At 40.9% G+C, this 15,342-nt stretch overlaps 1 protein-coding gene and 1 long non-coding RNA gene across 2 annotated transcripts in view; both read right to left on the reverse strand.

Moving 5' to 3' along the window:
- Nucleotides 1-15,342, reverse strand: part of PPM1E (protein phosphatase, Mg2+/Mn2+ dependent 1E) — a 296,538-nt gene that overhangs the window by 226,588 nt on the left and 54,608 nt on the right. The window lies entirely within an intron of this gene.
- Nucleotides 384-13,214, reverse strand: LOC143816220 (uncharacterized). The gene is made up of 3 exons (XR_013223901.1): nucleotides 13,160-13,214; nucleotides 12,254-12,317; nucleotides 384-419 (listed from the first exon to the last, which is right to left on the reverse strand). It is a non-coding gene; the product is annotated as an uncharacterized LOC143816220 (long non-coding RNA).

Below are 15,342 nucleotides of genomic sequence, written 5' to 3' on the forward strand. Positions count from 1 at the left end.
ATAGCAAATTTTGAAACGTCTACACCAGGGGTCTCAAACTGCATTCCTCGAGGGCCTCAAACCATGCGTGTTTTCAAGATTTCCTTAGCATTGCACAAGGTGCTGGAATCATTCTGTGCAGGTGATTAAATTATCACCTGTGCAATACAAGGAAATCCTGAAAACGACCTGTTTGCAGCCCTCGAGGAATGAAGTTCGAGACCTCTGGTCTACACCATCTTGGGGTTTACGTAATTTTTTTTAACACTTGATATGCTCTGAATATTGTAGTTTCCTTATGGAATTTTCCCAAAAGCTTTTACATAGGACTTAAAAAAAACAAACTAATAAAAATTCTGAAAAAATACAACTCATTGGTCTTCCTCAACTGCAGAGTAGTAGATCAAGTGGTGAAACAGCAGTTTGCTCAAATAGTGTGTCTATAACAGGTAGACAAGATGTGACAAAAGATAAACAGAGAATTGAAATGTAGTGAATTTCTGTTTTGTCTTGTAAATAAAAAAACATTCTATAAGAAAAAACACTGCTGTTATACCCGCCTCGGTAATAAATATACAAATTTTCCCTTCAACTGAGTGTTTAACACAGAATTCCATTGGAGTGAAAACACGTTGAGTCGGGTGTGACTTGTTCTGTGGGTGTTTTCTGCATCTCTTCTATGATGCTGACCAATGAAAAAATGGCCACATCATAGAGATGAAAAAGTAAACACCCACAGAGAAGGTTACAGCTGCAGCTTGTCTCAATGCGCTCTCACTCCACGGTCATTGCATCCCTTCCTATTGGAGAACCAGAGCACAGGAAAAAAGCAACACAATATATCACCGGTAACACAGTCGTGCCTGGTGCTCCGGCTCTCCAGTACTGCTCTACTGTGCTCCAATAGCATTAAGGGGCATGGAGACTGCGAAATGAAAACATTCTGAGCCAGGCTGGAGCTCTGACCTTTTATATGGGCATTTGCTTTTTAGCCTCTATTATGCAGCTTTTAATAATCTAATATATAAAGCTGAATGTGTGTATGTGTGTGTGTATGTATGTCCGGGATTGGCATCTGAACCGTCGCAGCTACAGCCACAAAATTTTGCACAGTCACACGTCTGGACCCCGAGAGCGTAATAGGCTATATTGTGAGGTGAAATTTTAACCCCGCGCTTTCCAATTCACCAAACAATTTTGCCCCTATCTACATAATGGGGAAAAAGTGAAAGGAAAAGTGTTGGAGGCGTCGCAGCTACAGGCACAAAATTTTGCACAGTCACACGTCTGGACCCCGAGAGCGTCAAAGCTATGTTGTGAGGTGAAATTTTAACCCCGCGCTTTCCAATTCACCAAACAATTTTGCCCCTATCTACATAATGGGGAAAAAGTGAAAGGAAAAGTGTTGGAGGCGTCGCAGCCACAGGCACAAAATTTTGCACAGTCACACGTCTGGACCCTGACAGCGTCAAAGCTATGTTGTGAGGTGAAATTTTAACCCCGCGCTTTCCAATTCACCAAACAATTTTGCCCCTATCTACATAATGGGGAAAAAATGAAAGGAAAAGTGTTGGAGGCAAATTAACAGCTGCCAGATGTGAACAAGGGGGACTTAAAGAATGACAGCGATGGCGCCAAAGAGTATATACTGTACAGTTGCTAAGGTGGGGCCCCGACATGGGATAATCACCACACCACCACGGGGATATGAACACACACACAAAATGCGCCACACACTACCACGTGCTCGAACACATATACCACCCTCAGCGCACATTTCACCACACATACACCAACCTCGCCACATAAAAGTCGAAACACAAAAGTCGCCGCTCAAAACTCACCATGCGCAAAACTCTCCACATGCAAAATTCGCCACACGTGCAAAACTCACCTCATGGAAAACTCGCCACACGCAAAACTGGCACACGCGGAAAAATTGCCACATGCACAAAAGTTGCAACACATGCAAAAGTTGCCTCATACAAAACTTGCACATACTCAAAAGGCACCACACAAAACTCGCCACGCGCAAAACTCGCCATGCGCAAAACTTGCTGCACACAACTTGCTACACTAACCTGTCACATGCAACTCGACACACAAAAAGTTGCTACACGCATGTCGCCACACAAAACTCATCTCACAAAAGTCGCTACATGCATGTCGCCACAAGCAACTCAACACACACAACTTGACACACGAAACTCGCCCTAAAACACACAAGTCTGGTATTATCCTTCAAAAATAAAAATCTGATTAATAAGCTGACAAACTACAAGAGCAACAAATGTACCATATAGGAATCCGGCAGCTGTCAGTCACATGACCAGTCTATTATGTGCATGTGTGAGCTAATATATACTGCCAGGGGGTGGGCTTACTGTTGGCTGGGGATTTATCAGGCTGCCAATTTAGCTTACAAATACTGAGGTAAAAATACTGACCAAATAACGTGTGAACGAGGTCTAATACAGGAGGAGATGACATACAGATATATACTATATACAGGAGGAGATGACACACAGGTATATACTATTTACAGGGGATATGACACAGGTATATACTATATGCAGGAGGAGATGACACACAGATATATACTATATACAGGAGAGATGACACACAGGTATATACTATATAGAGGAGGAGATGACATACAGGTACATACTACATACAGGAGGAGATGACATACAGGTATATACTATATACAGAAGGAGATGACACACAGGTATATACTATATACAGGAGCAGATTACCTACAGGTATATAGTATATACAGGAGGAAATGACATACAGGTATATGCTATGTATAGGAGGAGATGACATACAGGTATATACAATATACAGGAGGAGATGACACACAGATATATACTATATATTGGTGAGATGACACACGTATATACTATATACAGGAGGAGTTTACATACAGGTATATGCTATGTATAGGAGGAGATGACATACAGGTATATACAATATACAGGAGGAGATGACACACAGATATATACTATATATTGGTGAGATGACACACGTATATACTATATACAGGAGGAGATTACATACAGGTATATACTATATATAGGAGGAGATGACATACAGGTATATACTATATACAGGGGAGATGACACACAGCAGGTATATACTATATACAGGGGAGATGACAATACAGGTGTATACTATATATAAGGGAGATGACAAACATGTATATACTGAGGTGAAAATGAGAGGTGTGAGGTGAAAATGAAAAGGTGTGAGTGCAAAATGAGAGGAGTGAGGGAAAATAGTGGAGTGATCGGAAAACGACAGATGTGAGGTCGAAATGACAAGTGTTAGGGGGGAATGAGAGGAGTGAGGGGGAAAATAAGAGGAGTGAGGGGGAAAATGAAAGATGTGATGGGGAAAATGAGAGGCGTGATGGGAAAATAAGAGAAGTGAGGTGCTATAACTAACCACAGATATTTACTATGCCCAGGCGACGCCGGGCTCTTCAGCTAGCTTAGATTTACAATCTCCATGCTTTTCTCATGGTCAACTTTATGTGGCCTGTTCAAGAGTTGGAACAGCCAAAAATCTGTTTGTCTTTGCACCTGAAGGAAAAACTAAGAATGTCGTTTATCAAAAGGCTCTCGAATAAGTAGTAGAAGATTACTTCACATTACTTGGCCAATTTAGTTAAATCTGTGTGGAATATCTCTGGTGTTGAAATATCTGTTGTAAAATGCTTCTATTAGCTTAGTTTTTGCCTTTTAATAATTACATTTCTATCTATTTGTTTTGTGGTTTTTTTGTGCAGAATACATTTTTGTTAACACATTCTATTTTGCTAACAGCAGTTATTACCCCGGGCGAAGCCGGGTAGTACAGCTAGTCAATAATAAAATGAAAACAAAGTGAAAGACACTAAAACTAAAAATACTCAAATGTTCCTATATATCGGGTATCAACTCGTAGACCACAGTGGTGGGTATTGAGTCATAAAATGAAGTTTAAATCCTCACAGACCAGAAATAACATCCATCCCATATGATAGAGGTCATCATAATCATGAGCACATTCTATATAACATATGGCAATAGTATAGTATCCAAAATATCTGTGGGCAAACGAAACGTCAGTGGGTATAGAATAAATGGAACTTTGACCAATCTGCTTCATCCACGTAGATATAAATGAAGGGCCTTCTTTTTAGAGCATCCCCATCTGGTCAGCAGGATGCAGAGGTTCCCCTATAATTCCCTTATTGTTAAGAAGTAGCCCTATTGCCTCAGAAGCTCCCGCCCTTAGGCAGTCCACAGATTTCCCTGTCTGGCTCATCCTGTATTAGCCCTACGTGTATCCCTAATAGGTCATCAGGGGAGAGCATATGCACATCTTCTGTTATACACTGGCACAGTCTAGTAGTGACCTTTATTATTGAGAGTTCAGGGTGGCACAGATCGCCAACTGATGCTTCATTTTATACCAATTCTTGGGGTCAAAGTATTAAATAAACATTTCATTTCAACTGAGGCATGGAAGCGAGTGCAGGTAGGATACCAATAGTATGGAATTTAAAAGATAAAATAAAAGAAAGTTTGATTCTATGTTAGAAACTGTATTTTCCAGATTAAAAGATGTACTTTTCCCCCCAAAATTTGGAGGGGAAATAGGGGTGGGTCTTATCATTTGAATGTAAATCTCGGCTCCTAAGATCTCAATTTGAGCATGCGCCACTGGAGGTGGCCAGTTTTCCGAAGGCCACCGCAGTGAAAAGGATGGGGAGTGCGGGAACTCCCGACATTTTCTGAAAGCCTCATGCCTGCCGCAGTCTCGCACCGCCAAACACTCCCTCCTCCCAGCAATATCTAAAAATACTTGTAATTTAATTGGTTGTTACATGACTTAGTTAGATCAGGCAAAATATTAAGGTAACTGACCACTGAATAGCGATTTCCTTCGAAAATATTCTCCCAGATAGAATAGCATTGGCAAATGTTAGAGAGCCCTGTGCTAGGTTATATTCACATCACATCATGTTAGTTTAACATATACCAAGAAAGGTTCACAATGTATAATATAGTGGCATGCAATGGCATCTGTCACCCATAAAGTACTAATGTAAAAGAAAAAAAAAAAGTATATACTTAGTGATAATTTTTATTTTTTATACCGCTGTGTGGAATAGCAGAGTTTACTACTTTATTCCATAGTTTATACTTGGTGGGTAATCCTGGCTTATAGCTAAAAGCACAAAAAGAGGATTCAGAGATCCTCCAAAAATGAGAAAAAACAGCAAAACAAGGCAGAGATGCTTACCTGCCTAGGCCTCCAAACAAATGCACTATCAGGATGCAGTGGACCCATGTGGTCAAGATGAAAAAAACACAGGTGCAGCATAACCGATGAGGCAGCCACTCACGGCCTACCAAACTAATGGAGGGGGTGGCTGCTTGGCACATTGCTGCACATAAAAAACTTGTATGTGGCGCTGTTCACACAATGGAGATGCACAGCATCCAGGCAGGCCTAGTAGTGACACCCTTCTATTAGATCAGGCGGGCCTGCCCAGCGCTATCCAAATGCACCCCATGTGAACAGACACCACAGTTTACAAGAGAAAAATGGGCCCAACTGCACCCCGAAAAAAAGTGCAAAAAACACATAAAAAAATATATTTTTATGTGAGGTATTAGTTGATATTTTGGCCAAAATAAAGAAGCTCATGACCCACGTCAAGGGTCCCCACGCTCATGAGTCCTAACTCTAAAATAGCTAAAAGCACAAAAAGAGGATTCAGAGATCCTCCAAAAATGAGAAAAAACAGCAAAACAAGGCAGAGATGCTTACCTGCCTAGGCCTCCAAACAAATGCACTATCAGGATGCAGTGGACCCATGTGGTCAAGATGAAAAAAACACAGGTGCAGCATAACCGATGAGGCAGCCACTCACGGCCTACCAAACTAATGGAGGGGGTGGCTGCTTGGCACATTTTCTCATTTTTGGAGGATCTCTGAATCCTCTTTTTGTGCTTTTAGCTATTTTAGAGTTAGGACTCATGAGCGTGGGGACCCTTGACGTGGGTCATGAGCTTCTTTATTTTGGCCAAAATATCAACTAATACCTCACATAAAAATATATTTTTTTATGTGTTTTTTGCACTTTTTTTCGGGGTGCAGTTGGGCCCATTTTTCTCTTGTAAACTGTGGTGTCTGTTCACATGGGGTGCATTTGGATAGCGCTGGGCAGGCCCGCCTGATCTAATAGAAGGGTGTCACTACTAGGCCTGCCTGGATGCTGTGCATCTCCATTGTGTGAACAGCGCCACATACAAGTTTTTTATGTGCAGCAATGTGCCAAGCAGCCACCCCCTCCATTAGTTTGGTAGGCCGTGAGTGGCTGCCTCATCGGTTATGCTGCACCTGTGTTTTTTTCATCTTGACCACATGGGTCCACTGCATCCTGATAGTGCATTTGTTTGGAGGCCTAGGCAGGTAAGCATCTCTGCCTTGTTTTGCTGTTAATCCTGGCTTATCCAAGGTCAAAAGGACACCTTTTTGGTCCCTATCAGACTAATGAAACACCACAGGCACATATAGCTTATACATTAGGTTTGTTATCACCAATTAGCATACCTAATTGATAAGTCTGCAGTCACTCTGTGTGATGAGAATCCCGCCAGCGCATGTACTGTGCGCTGCGAGGATTTGCCGGTTTCAGACCGAGGACCGGAGGATATGTATAAGTTATACATACTTCCGGGCCAGTGGGCACGGCCTCGCTCCATACACTTGTATAGAGCTACGGCCAAGCCCCAACCAATGGCAAAGATGGCCAGTGGGCGTGGACAACTAGAGGGCGCAACCTCCCTCCATACAAGTGTGTGGAGAGCAAGGCTGCCCCCACTGGCCAGGGGTATGTATAACTCCTACATATCCTCTAGTCCTTGGTCTGAAACCGTAGAACCCCGGCAGTACACAGTGCGTGTACTTGGGGGGATTTATAAGTCTCGAGTCACACAGAATGACTGCAGACTTATCGGCTTTGGCTCAACAACCCCTTTATGGCCTCATTCTTGCCACTTTTTTATCCTTGTTTCAGTAACAACGTAGAATCACGGTATAGTACTGGGCATATATTGAAAAGATCATTATGCAAGCACAGCAGCTTTAGAAGATGGTTCTGCCCCATGAATGCCACACAACTAATAAAATTGTACACATCGGGGCAGTAGCAATATAGAAGAGCTATGTGACAATCGGTCATATTCATTAAAGTTTATCCAACAGACTCCGCTTGTGTTTTCTTTTTTTTAATCTGGTGTTTGTGTGGTGACCTGGACTACATTTCTGTACCTGTCTGAAAAGAGATACTGTTGGAAAAAAGAAGAGTCCATTTTAACGCCATACCTATCCCCTGCATACTGTGAGCCCTCGCAGGCAGGGTCCTCCCTCCTTATGTACCTGTATGCCTTGTTTTTGATCATGTTTAATGTATTTGTCTATATTTGCCCCGTTTTCACATGTAAAGCGCCATGGAATGAATGGCGCTATAAAAATGTATAATAATAATAATTTGTATTGGTGCAGTTTATGGCTCCATCAGGGGTTCCATCTGAATCACGTTCTTTGGGTATTCAGATGGAAATCCTGGACACACAGCAGATATTTGGTGTGAACAGTGCCCAAAAGACATGTCCTAATTTTTTGGAGGACACCACACCATTTAGGTGTGCAGGAAGGTGTCCCTGACTGCAGCTGCCAAGTCTCAGCTCTTAAAAAAAACAATGCACTATTTTCCCCAGCAGCTGCCCGTGTTACTATAGGCCCTATTCACCTTTAAGAATATACAGCAGAATGTCTGTCTCTCCCCACGCCCCCTTTCATCTACTGTTAATAGTACAGCCTGTCTGGGCTCAGTATTCAAGCCCCTCTTTAAAGGGACTCTGTCACCTGAATTTGGAGGGAACAATTTTCAGTCATAGGGGCGGGGTTTTCGGGTGTTTGATTCACCCTTTCCTTACCCGCTGGCTGCAATATTGGATTGAAGTTCATTCTCTGTCCTCTGTAGTACACGCCTGCACAAGGCAATCTTGCCTTGCGCAGGCGTGTACTATGGAGGACAGAGAATGAACTTCAATCCAATATTGCAGCCAGCGGGTAAGGAAAGGGTGAATCAAACACCCGAAAACCCCGCCCATATGACTGAAAATTGTTCCCTCCAAATTCAGGTGACAGAGTCCCTTTAACCCCCATGTATCTGGTGGTACAACCCATATAAATACAAGCCTTTCCAGCTGGCTTCTCTGGAGCTGTGCACTCTCTCACCCTTATTAAAGGGCATCTCACCCCCAAAATCGTATATGAGCTAAGGCCACCGGCATCAGGGCCTTATCTACAGCATTCTGTAATGCTGTAAATAAGCCACCGATGTAACCTGAAAGATGAGAAATAAAGGTTGGATTATACTCACCCAGGGGCGGTCCCGCTGCGGTCCGGGTCTGATGGGTGTCGTGGTCCGGTCCAGCGCCTCTTATCTTCATACAATGACGTCCTCTTCTTGTCGCTGCTCCAGCGCAGGAATACTTTGGGTACTTTATCTACAGCATTCTGTTGCGGCAGAACAAAGTACTGCAGTGCGCAGGCGCCGGGAAAGGTCAGAGAGGCCCGATGCCTGCGCACTGCAGTACTTTGCTCTGCCCTCAACAGGGCAGACAAAGTACGCCTGCGCCGGAGGCATCGTATGAAGATAGGAGGCGCTGGACCGGACTGCGACACCCATCGGACCGGGACCGCCCCTGGGTGAGTATAATCTAACCTTTATTTCTCATCTTTCAGGATACATCGGGGGCTTATCTACAGCATTACAGAATGCTGTAGATAAGCCCCTGATGCCGGTGGCCGCAGCTTATATACGAGTTTGGGGGTGAGAGACTCCCTTTAAGAGGTCTTTGTTGTTATGTTTGGTCATATATGTTCTTACTGTTTGTTTCTGATGTTTGTGCTCTTTTTTTTTATACCTCCTTTATTACCAGTCACAGCTGGCGGTTGATGGTTACTCTGGAGATGAAGTGGTGGAGTTGAAGGCAGATTTGCACATTGGGAGTCTAGCGACCGACTTATTGCTTCAATTATGAGGATAATTTACATGGCACATTAACTGGTTTAATGGTTGAAATTTAAATAAATACTGTAGCTGACCCCGTCCAACAAAATAATTCATGGATGTTGCGAGTTACTGGGCTAAGGGCCATCATTGGTAAGGTTTAAAATGTTGGTCTCTGCAGTCTTTCTGTCACCTATTTCTAATCTGCGGCAGAAAAATTAACACCATATGAACTATGGAAGGGTTTCCCATTGAAATCAAAAAGAGGAGGCATACATGTGGTTTTGGGGCAGAATACATTTGGGCATCAATGTGAACATACCCAAAGATGGTGCCATATAATCATTGAGAAATTGCAGAATACATTTGGGCATCCATGTGAACATACCCAGAGATGGTGCCATATAATCACTGAGAAATTAAAATCACTAATGACCCCCTAAAAAAAACAAATGTTTCCCAAATTCAGCTGAATCACAAAACATCTAAAATATCTCTGCAAATTTGTCAAAGTGTGTAATTACTCATAACTAACTTTGATTATTAGGCAAACTAATCTATTAAGGTGTATTTTTTTTTTGCCTTCTGCCATTTGAAATGCACCTCTTTATCTCTACATTTTATTATTCTAAACCATACCTAGCGATTTTGAAGCTACACACATATTATTAAATAAATTACATGGTGTCCTCCATACGAAGTGACTCATTTTATGTTACAAGAAAAGCCCTCCACTCATTTAAGAATAGCTTGCAGGCTCCTCAGAGATTCTGTAAAGGGATATTGTGTGGGTGAAGTTTTCTACCGTTTGCGTCAGATATTTCCCAGGCAGAGCTATTCCATTTGTCATCCTGTCATGGTTGGTTATATTGTTTTGCTCTAAGACATATTGTAATTTTCTTTTCTATTTTTTTTCCTGTGTTTGTTTCTATTTTATATTTGCATGCTCAGTAATGATAAATGTTAACCATCGTAACAAAAATATATGTACTGGAGCTGAGGGGGAACGTACGTCACACACACAATGTGCACTAATGTCTCGTCATAAATTTTCAATGAATAAAGCACCTAACAAGATTATACTGTAATAATAACCTAGATATGATGAAGGCTTGATCATCAGATGGCCAACCTGACTTCTCCGTAATTACAAATTATCTCTATAATTGACTATACTCTATAAATCAAGTATGGAAAAAATAGTCTCATGTGAAATAAGCATGAAGTTAGGTTAGTACTTGGTGTAGCGGTGGTAAAATGGCACTAAGCCAGCAGCGATCAGTGACTGGGGCAGCAGTAATACAAGGAATGTACATGGTGCCTAAACTAAAAAGTATCATTACCCATCACTGGGGAAAATAATAATTCATGGATCATTTTTTTGAAGAAATATACATGTCCTCCCCTGCCTAGATTTACAGTTTGTCTCTACCATATAAATCAGTTTAAATGAAATGAAAATACTTAATATACAGCTCTGGCAAAAATTAAGAGACCACTGCAAAATGTTCAGTTTGTCTGATTTTTCTCTTTATAGGTATATTTTCGAGTAAAATGTAAATTGTTCTTTTATTTTATAAACTACTGACAACATGTCTCCGAAGTTCCAAGCAATAAATTTTGTATTTATTTTCTGAAAATGTGAAATGGTCAAAATAACAAAAAATGCAGTGCTTGCAGACCTCAAATAATGCAAAAAAAAAACAAAACAAGTTCATAATCATTTAGAAATAACAATACTAATGTTTTAACTCAGGGAGAGTACAGAAATCAATATTTTGTGGAATAACCATGATTTTTAATCACAGCTTTCATGCGTCTTGGCATGCTTTCCACCAGTCTTTCACACTGCTTTTGGGTGACCTTATGCCACTCCTGGTACAAAAATGTAAGCAGTTCTTCTTAGTTTGATGGCTTGTGACTATCCATCTTCCCCTTGATTACATTCCCCATTTTCAATGGGGTTCAGGTCTGGAGATTGTGCTGCCCATGACAGGGATTTGATGTGGTGGTCCTTCATCCTCACCTTGACTGACTTAGCTGTGTGGCATGGCGCATTGTCCTGCTGGAAAAAACAGTCCTCAGAGTTGGGGAACATTGCCTGAGCAGAAGGAATCAACTGTTTAACCAGGATAACCTTGTATGCTGCTTGATTCATACGTCCTTCGCAAAGATTAACCTGCCCAATTCCAGCCTTGCTGAAGCATCCCCAGAACGACACCTGGTCGTCCAATGGTTAGACGGAGGACCTGGAGAGGCGTACAAGCCACAGTGTCTTGCACCCACTGTGAAATTTGGTGGAGGATCGGTGGTGATCTGGGGATGCTTCAGCAAAGCTGGAATTGGGCAGGTTGTTCTTTGCGAAGGAATCATACAAGGTTATCCTGGAAAAACAGTTGATTCCTTTTGCTAAGGCAATGTTCCCCAACTGAGGACTGTTTTTTCCAGCAGTACAATGAGCATGCCACACAGCAAGGTCAATCAAGGTGTGGATGAACAACCACCACATCAAATCCCTGAGGAAGATGGATAGTCACAAGCCATTAAACAAAGAACTGCTTACAGTTTTGTACGAGGAGTGGCATAAGGTCACCCAAAAGCAGTGTGAAAGACTGGTGGAAAGCATGCCAAGATGCATGAAAGCTGTGAATAAAAATCACGGTTATTCCACAAAATATTGATTTCTGAACTCTTCCCGAGTTAAAACATTAGTATTGTTGTTTCTAAGTGATTATGTCCTTGGCTTTTTTTTTTTTTGCATTATTTGAGGTCTGCAAGCACTGCATTTTTTTTGTTATTTGGACCATTTCTCATTTTCAGAAAATAAATACAAAATGTATTGCTTGGAACTTCGGAGACATGTTGTCAGTTTATAGAATAAAAGAACAATTTATATTTTACTCAAAAATATACCTATAAAGAGAAAAATCATACAAACTGAAAATGTTGCAGTGGTCTCTTAATTAAATATTTTTGGAAGTATTTTAATTTCATATCACCATCTTTATAAAAAAAAAATATATATATAAAAATAAGTAAACCTTCAATTTTCACAGTGACTTCAAGGACTTTTTTTTTAGACTAATTCTTCAGTTCCTTTAGGAAGAGTTTTCAGCAGGCTCCTTATCATCAGAGGCAGGATTAAAATGACAGGTAACATTACACACAGCTCATAATGCAGGATCATCAAATTACCATAGGTAATGTCACAGCTGACCCTGCACTCAGTCTGCGATGATAATCCACTGAAGTCATCCAGCTAAAATACAGTGAAAATAATAGTCCATAAATGTTATCAAAATAGAAACTGACTGTGAACCAGCAGGATGTAAGAACAAAGGCAATACCTGCCATAAGCTATAAATATATATACTAGGATTGCAGGCTTTTCTCTAAATAGATTCCTACACCATCATCTTTGCTTAGCAACCTATATCACAAGAAATGTTACCTGTCAAACAGGCTGAATCATTAGTGTGCAGGCAATGTCTTTCATGAGAGCACTCCCAATCTACAGGAGATACAGTATTTTGTAGTCTGAATGGAGACTTGTATATTAAGAACCCTCCATATCAGTTCACACGGTCAGTTTTTGGTCAGTATTTTACCTCAGTATTTGTAAGGCGAGGAACAATTAGAGGAAAAGTATAACAGAAACACGTCACCATTTCTGGATTTATCACCCACTCCTGGTTTTGGCTTACAAATACTGAGGTAAAATACTGACTGAATACTGAATGTGTGAACGTGGCCTAAGGAGCATTTTAATTAAATATTATAAAATATTAATTGCTAAAAGTAAACTATGCAGCAGGGGTGGTCTAGTATGAACATGTCTTACAAGTCTTGCAGTAGTTTGCCACATATGCCCCTGAATTTATGTAAGGCAGGTGAATCCTGAGCCGCATGAGGAAATTATCCCCCAGGTCATCCACAAATCTCACTATATTGGATAATAGGAAGATACCTAGTCTTTTAGCTCAATTCAGCCTAATAGAGCTTGTAAAACCATACACCAAAAACATATAGGACTGTCCTGCACTTCATCAGTTTAGCAAAAGTATTTGGTATTAAAGCGGATGTTCAGATTCACAAACATACCTGCTAATTTCCTTGAGCTTGTTGCTTGGCTTCTTTAATACCGGTCATCTATGACTACTGATGACCTACAGGTAGTCCGAGACACACCTCCTCACTCGTCATTGGTTCAAGCTGCTTTCTCCCTCCCTTTGCCCTCTTCTGCCTCCTCCGATTGGCTGCTGTAGGAACATCACCGGCTCACCAATGGAATTGTCATACATATATAAATACATAAGCGCCATAGTAAGGAGGGCCTTCCCTGACTTTCACTATAATATTTGTTTCAAGAGCATAATATATAAAGACATTGCTGTGTGTTACATTACATGCTCTATTTTGCCATGTATTTTATATTCCTAGCATCTATGCTGTTCTTAAGTGTTGGGTGGACAGGCCTTTAAAGATTTTAATTCTTTGAACAACCAGTTCTAGAAATAATCTCACAGATTAATAGGCGAGCCAAAGCAGACAACTGTCTGTAATAACTTATTCTAAAGTGACAGCTAAAGGAAAACCGGACAGCATGAAATAGTATCAGGCTCCTGGATAAAAATGAATTAGGACTCCAATAAATCTTAGTTTTAGGGACTTGGTAAAAAAAAAAAAGTCTGCTGGGTAACTCCTTTGTGGCTCCCCTGACTGGGATCAACTTGATTGTCTATACACTATTAAGAAGAGACGTGCCAGAGACCTGTCAATCAACCTAAGCCACAAGGGAAGAAGCCAAAGAGGAGCCACCCAGGGGACCATTTCCCAAGCCAGAGACCACATAGCCTGAAAAGTTGAAAGGGGTAGGGTAATTTCATTCTGATTTACTACTGAGAAAGGAAGACCCTATGGGGCAAATAGAAAATAGCCCTATAAGAGCTAAGATGGCCGGTAATAAATTGGCACTTCATATCTCAGAAACTGAAGACATGGAGCATTAGCTATAGATTTATAGGATAGCAGGGAGGAAATCTGGTGTGTATATTACAGGAGGAGTATTAGATTATGGCAGGGGGTATATAAAAATATACTTTGTTTACATGGGGGATCATTTACTGAAAATTGAGGTCAACGGAAAGGACTATTGGTAAGAATGCAATGAATTATCTAAAGGTGTTGATTGACTCATTTAACCACTCTAGTAAGGGTCTAAAATGCAACCTAAAAAATTGAAATTTTCAGCAGCCTTGAAGGGTTGTTATTATTAGAATCACTGTGCGCCCATTAACAAGGTTCTAAGGTAGACGCTACAGCAGGATAAACGCCTCCATGCCAATGCACAAATCACATGGTACAAACGGTATCCTGGGAATGTCCATTGATTTTTAATATCTTTACTCATTAAGAAAAAAAACTGCATTAAAGATCTCCAAAGTACAGTTAATAACATCCACAGAAGTTGAAACATTGGTGTCAATTCCCACGCTACAGTCTCTTGACAACACAGGACTTTGTATTGATGTTCTGCTTAGAGCTAATAGCACAGACTGTGTCTCACTGCATAAACTTTGTTTTAGAATCCCAGGCCTCGGTTTGAAGCTGGTTAAATGTACAATTGATTCTCGGGGAAGATAAAAATAACCATAATATACTGATGGTGAGATCTCCTTTTAGAGCTCAGAAAAATGACTTTTGTTGCTAAAACATCTGAGCACGCTTCCCCTGTGGCTCTGTGTCCTTGCTACAGAAAGCTTGGCCACAATTATCTGCAATTTGACTTGATTTGTCGCATTAGCTCAACTAATGCCCAAGTGAGGAAATTGTCAGACGCCTTGAAGGTCACTATGGAAAGGCCTTGGGAATGATTTTACAGGTTTCAAATCTCTTTCAAGACACCATTAGCATTTTATGTCTTTAAATTAAACATGACTGCAAGAATACATAAAGTAATGGTAATACCCACGAAAAGGAGAATAATAGTGGGAGAGATGGGAATGGAAATGGAGAAATGTTAATCCTTACACCCCAGAGAGAGGCCTCTCATACAGCCAAATCAGATGTCATGTTTTGCACTGAGGAGGAGCAACAACCCAAAACATGTGTCTGCAAATAGAGATTCTGGTTTGGTTTTTATCCTAATTCATATGGCAAAGCTCATTAAAGGGTTGATACTGACTTTTAGGATTGCTATTCGCAATAGGCGGTGCCAGAATTAAATTCATCTTCTCTGAAGAGGCAATTTGCACATTAAATGGAAGTGTCCAAAATCAGCTCTC

This window comes from Ranitomeya variabilis, chromosome 3, assembly GCF_051348905.1.
Source record: "Ranitomeya variabilis isolate aRanVar5 chromosome 3, aRanVar5.hap1, whole genome shotgun sequence".
Taxonomy (NCBI): Eukaryota; Metazoa; Chordata; class Amphibia; order Anura; family Dendrobatidae; genus Ranitomeya; species Ranitomeya variabilis.